We start from the raw sequence: 6,084 nt of genomic DNA, 5'->3' as shown, positions 1-6,084 counted from the left end.
TGTGGGCGAGGGGTTTGGACTTCCAGCAAGCGTGCGTGAGTGTGTTAGATAGGAGTGAATGGAGACAAATGGTATTTGGGACCTGACGATCTGTTGGAGTGTGAGCAGGGTAATATTTAGTAAAGGGATTCAGGGAAACCGGTTATTTTATGTAACCGGTTATTTTATAGAATTGATGAGGGGAAAAGGGTGAGTGGTGCACTTAGGAGTCTGTGGAGACAAAGAACTTTGTCCTTGGAAGCAAAGAGGGGAATGTATGAGAGTATAGTCTTACCAACGCTCTTATATGGGTGTGAAGCATGGGTGATGAATGTTGCAGCGAGGAGAAGGCTGGAGGCAGTGGAGATGTCATGTCTGAGGGCAATGTGTGGTGTGAATATAATGCAGAGAATTCGTAGTTTGGAAGTTAGGAGGAGGTGCGGGATTACCAAAACTGTTGTCCAGAGGGCTGAGGAAGGGTTGTTGAGGTGGTTCGGACATGTAGAGAGAATGGAGCGAAACAGAATAACTTCAAGAGTGTATCAGTCTGTAGTGGAAGGAAGGCGGGGTAGGGGTCGGCCTAGGAAAGGTTGGAGGGAGGTGGTAAAGGAGGTTTTGTGTGCGAGGGGCTTGGACTTCCAGCAGGCATTCGTGAGCGTGTTTGATAGGAGTGAATGGAGACAAATGGTTTTTAATACTTGACGTGCTGTTGGAGTGTGAGCAAAGTAACATTTATGAAGGGGTTCAGGGAAACCGGCAGGCCGGACTTGAGTCCTGGAGATGGGAAGTACAGTGCCTGCACTCTGAAGGAGGGGTGTTAATGTTGCAGTTTAAAAACTGTAGTGTGAATCACCCTTCTGGCAAGACATTGATGGAGTGAATGATGGTGAAAGTTTTTCTTTTTCGGGCCACCATGCCTTGGTGGGAATCGGCCAGTGTGATAATAATAAATATATATATATATATATATATATATATATATATATATATATATATATATATATATATATATATATATATATATATATATATATATATATATGGAATATCACAGTAAACAGATGATTTCAGAATATGCGAAACAACCACTGTGAAAGAATAGAAAAATTCCAAGCGCTTTCATGATTACTCACATTATCAAGGAACAATGAAAGTAGAGCATCAAAGGAAGGTATATAAAGGATCTAGTCCACACCTCACTATCAGATCCCACAACAAAGGAACACCTGACAAGCGACTCATGAGAAAGGGAACACTGCAGCAGGTCCGCCGGCCCAACTAGACAGGTTCTTCACACAACCCACCAACAAACTATTCTACCCAAGAAATAAGAATTTTAAAAATTATTGTTTGTTGTATAGCTACAACAGTCAAGGACCAGGTAATCAGACTGAGGAAGGGTGATGGGGAGTTCACAAGAAACGACCGAGAGGTATGTCAGGAGCTCAACACGAGATTTAAAGAAGTATTTACAGTGGAAACCAGTAGGACTCCAGGAAATCAGAACAGGGAGGTACACCAACAAGTGCTGGATGAGGTACACATAACCAAGGAGGAGGTGAAGAAGCTGCTATGTGAACTTGATACCTCAAAGGCAGTGGAACCAGAAAACATCTCTCTGTGGTTCCTTAGAGAGGGAGTAGAGATGCTGTGTGTGCCATTAACAAAGATCTTCAACACATCCATTGAAACTGGGCAACTCCCTGAGGTAATGAAGATGGCAAATGTAGTCCCAATTTTTAAAAAGGGAGACAGACACGAGGCACTAAACTACAGACCTGTGTCACTAACGTGTATAGTATGCAAGGTCATGGAGAAGATCATCAGGAGGAGAGTGGTGGAGCACCTGGAAAGAAACAAGTATATAATCGACAACCAGCACGGTATCAGGGAAGGAAAATCCTGTGTCACAAACCTACTAGAGCTTTATGACAAGGAGACAGAAGTAAGACGAGAGAGAGAGGGGTGGATCGACTGCGTTTTCTTGGACTGCCAAAAGGCCTTCGACAGAGTTCCTCACAAGTGGTTACTGCAAAAGCTAGGGGATCAGGCACACATAACAGGAAAGGCACTGCAATGGATCAGAGAATACCTGACAGGGAGGCAACAACGAGTCATGGTACGCGACGAGGTGTCAGAGTGGGCGCCTGTGATAACTGCTGCAGCATACGGGCGCCTGGCAAACCTACGGATAGCGTTCCGATACCTCAGTAAGGATTCGTTTAAGACTCTGTATACCATTTACGTCAGGCCCATACTGGAGTATGCAGCACCAGTTTGGAATCCACACCTGGTCAAGCACGTCAAAAAATTAGAGAAAGTGCAAAGGTTTACAACAAGATTAGTCCAAGAGCTAAGGGGATTGTCCTACGAAGAAAGGTTGAGGGAAATCGGCCTGACGAAACTGGAGGACAGGAGGGTCAGGGGAGACATGATAACGACATATAAAATTGTGCGCGGAATAGACAAGGTGAACAAAGACGGGATGTTCCAGAGATGGGACACAGAAACAAGAGGTCATAATTGGAAGCTGAAGACTCAGATGAATCAAAGGGATGTTAGGAAGTATTTCTTCAGTCATAGAGTTGTCAGGCAGTGGAATAGTCTAGAAAGTGACGTAGTGGAGGCAGGAACCATGCATAGTTTTAAGGCGAGGTATGATAAAGCTCATGGAGCAGGGAGAGAGAGGACCTAGTAGCAATCAGTGAAGAGGCGGGGCCAGGAGCTATGTCTCGACCCCTGCAACCACAAATAGGTGAATATAAATAGGTGAATACAAACACACACACACACACACACACACACACACACACACACAGAAATACACACACACACACAAACACACACACAAACACACACACAAGAATATGACGAGAGTAACAGAGTGATGGTTGACACACTGAAATGGCCAGAGGGGCCCAGGGAAAAGTTCCTGGTCATGTGTGACTTCCGTCACGAATAGACTAGGAGCCTCACGGGGGCCCAGAAACGTGGAGGGTTAAGATGATGGAGGTGGTACTGGAAAATCTCAAGCATCAACAAGTTAGACACTACCAGAGAGAGAGAGGGGAGGATGAACCAGCAAGACTGGACCTAGTATTCACCTTGAGCAGTGCAGATATTGAGGACATCACATAAAAAAGACCCGTTGGGGCCAGTGACCACGTAGTTCTGAGCTCAAAATACATAGTAAAGTTATAAGTGAAGAGGGAGGCAGGAGGGGAGACTTTCTTACTTTTTTGAAAATTTTCAGCAACATTTTCGTTCCATTATCTTAAATTTTCGTCTATTACTCGAGAATGCATTATTCGATCGGGTTCAAGATTTCAACACTTGTTTAATGTATCTTGGGCAAGATTCATGGGAGTATTTGCCTGCCTGGGTGACCTATGCACACTGAAACAAAGGCAATTCACATAATTTTGTTCCCTTGTTATCAGCGGAGAAAGGTTCCTCTTATCAGCCATTTTTGCAACTTTTAACCTCGAAATAATAGAGCATAATTTTCCCCTTGATGCTGGTAAGGGTTTATTGATCCAAAAAACTGGATTTGTCTTTCGTCTGCCTGAAGCGAATTTGATTGCCTCCCTTTCCACTGTCGCTATATTAACCCTAAGATCATGGCGCTTTCTTCAGATTAAAATATAACAGCTGTGAAGGACATCATTCTTCAATGGTTGATATATCATATGAAATGGATGGAAAGTTTCATGGGTCTAGGCTGTGAAGGCACAGATTTTGTAGGATTCTGGGCAGTAACTGGAAGTCGCATTTTCTGGCCAACTTTAACCTAACATAACCAAATAATGTCAAACATTCTGAATTATTTCTGATCAGAAGAGATATTCTTCAGTTTAAGAAAAAAAAGTGTAATTAATAAAACTGACATATGATAACTTCCACAACCTAATTATATCAGTTTAATGTTATATATCTATAACATCTGTGTGCCCTCAAAACTATTCATAAATATTTGTTTGTTATGTAGGCTAGGCATACATAAAATTTGGATCGATTTTAGCCAGCGTAGGTCCCCAGTTCGCTTCTTCTGGAAGAATTTGGAAAAATTGAAACACTGCTCTTCATTCAATAATTTCTTAGTGGCGCATCTGACTGGCTTCAAGCCTCCCATGATCGTAACGTCATAATACAACTACTGACCGACTTCAAGCTTATGTGCGTGAGCATTTTAGGATATTTTTCTTTTTAAGTGAGAATTGTTGGATCTGAGAGGGACATGACCTCACAGTGATTACATTCTCTCTTCTACCACTCTGCACTTCTCCTTCCGACAGTATATAAGTCTCCACTCTGACGCTTGTTTCTTCAGATTGTTTCAGAGTATGGAACATAACTCTTCTCCAGGCTGAGGGACTGACAATCTCAAATCTACGACTTCAAGGGTGATGGACTGATTACATCGTCTTCACATCTCTACTGTTCCTGCCTACTTTCTGTACTCGACTGAAGAAGCCTACTGTGTAGGCGAAACGTTTCGGAATAAAGTTGCCTAACTGTTGCCTATGTGTCTTACCTACCAACAACCAGAGCTGCTTATTGCTCAATGCTATCTAAATGATATTTCCTTATATCAGTGGTGTAATGCCGACGAGATGGTGAATAAGACACACGTTCCACACCTTGGTATATTTATTAGAAGATACTCAATAATGATCCACATTATCTGGAGAGTTTATATGGAGACAGAAACTCAGAAGATTGATTGGTGTATATATTTCGATCCTCTTTTACAAACTAATCAACCTTATGAGTTTCTGTCTCCATGTGGGTTATTACTGAGCACTGACAAGTGTTCATTCATTACACCTACGCAGCTTGCTGCTCAGGCGATACATCTCTCAATAAGAGATACCCAGGTGATCAATAATGCATATCAATACTTAAAACAGAGATATTACCATTACTTATATTAATAACGATTCCTTACTTAAGTCAGCCTACAACTCAGACATGATACAAAAAAAGTACTTATCCCCACTGGAAAAATGCAGTCGTGATAAAAAGCTAAACTCAAGATAAGTTTTAGATCAGAGTCCTGGATTAAGAGAGATACTACAAACAGTGTTTACTTATCTCCCTCCTGAGCATCCAGCTGACGTTGATGACCTGGATGTTAATTAACTGGCTGGTCGTGTTTCAAGGACACAACAGTCTTCAAACACAGAATCTTCTGTTCAAACCTTTATCTCTTACAATACAAGCACATAAGAAACAAAGAAGAGGTGAACAGAACAAGACCCTCCCACACACTCTGACACAGGCTGTGCCATAACTTGTTTCTTTGTACCTTGATTTGGACTCCCCTGAGACACTTTACATGAGTGTGTCGGCCATATAAAAGAGAATTTTCATGTTACAGCGAGTTAATCCCGGGTCATTATGGAGCAGAAAAATAATGTGAACCTGTGTGAAATGGGAAGCAGAAATCAAAATGGAACATGACGCAGTGTGTGGCAGAAGCATGGTGTGAGTCAGTGTGAGTCAGTGTGTGAAGTAGTGAGGCACCTAACCCACTGCCTCACACTGCGTCATGTTCCCCTTTGATTTTTGCTTCCCATTTCACACAGAGTTCATATTTTTTTCAGTGTGTGGGAGGGTCTTGTTGACCTCTTATTTGTCTCTTATCCTCTTATATTGTAAGGGCTAAAGGTCTGAACAGAAGTTTCTATTTTGAAGATTGTGTTGTGTCCTTGAAAAACGACCAGCCAGTTAATTATCATCCAGGTCACCTGCTGGATGCTCGGGAGGGAATTAAATAAACAATGTAGTATCTCTCTTAATCCAGGACTCTATTCCAAAACTTGGGGAAAAATACTTTTTTTTTTTCATCAAGTCTGAGTTGTAAACTGACTTAGATAAGGAATTATTATTAATATAAACAATGGCAATATCTCTTTCTTAAGAACTGATATACATCATTGACCACCTGGGTATCTCTTATTGAGAGATGTATCACCTGAGCAGCAAGCTGCGTAGGTGTAATGAATGAACACTTGTCAGTGCTCAGTAATAACCCACACGGAGACAGAAACTCATATGACTGATTTGTCTGTAGAAGATGACCGAAATATACAGGCCTATCAG

This window comes from Cherax quadricarinatus, chromosome 70, assembly GCF_038502225.1.
Source record: "Cherax quadricarinatus isolate ZL_2023a chromosome 70, ASM3850222v1, whole genome shotgun sequence".
Taxonomy (NCBI): domain Eukaryota; kingdom Metazoa; phylum Arthropoda; class Malacostraca; order Decapoda; family Parastacidae; genus Cherax; species Cherax quadricarinatus.
The sequence above is the reverse complement of the archived record's forward strand: the minus strand, read 5'-3'. Positions refer to the sequence as shown.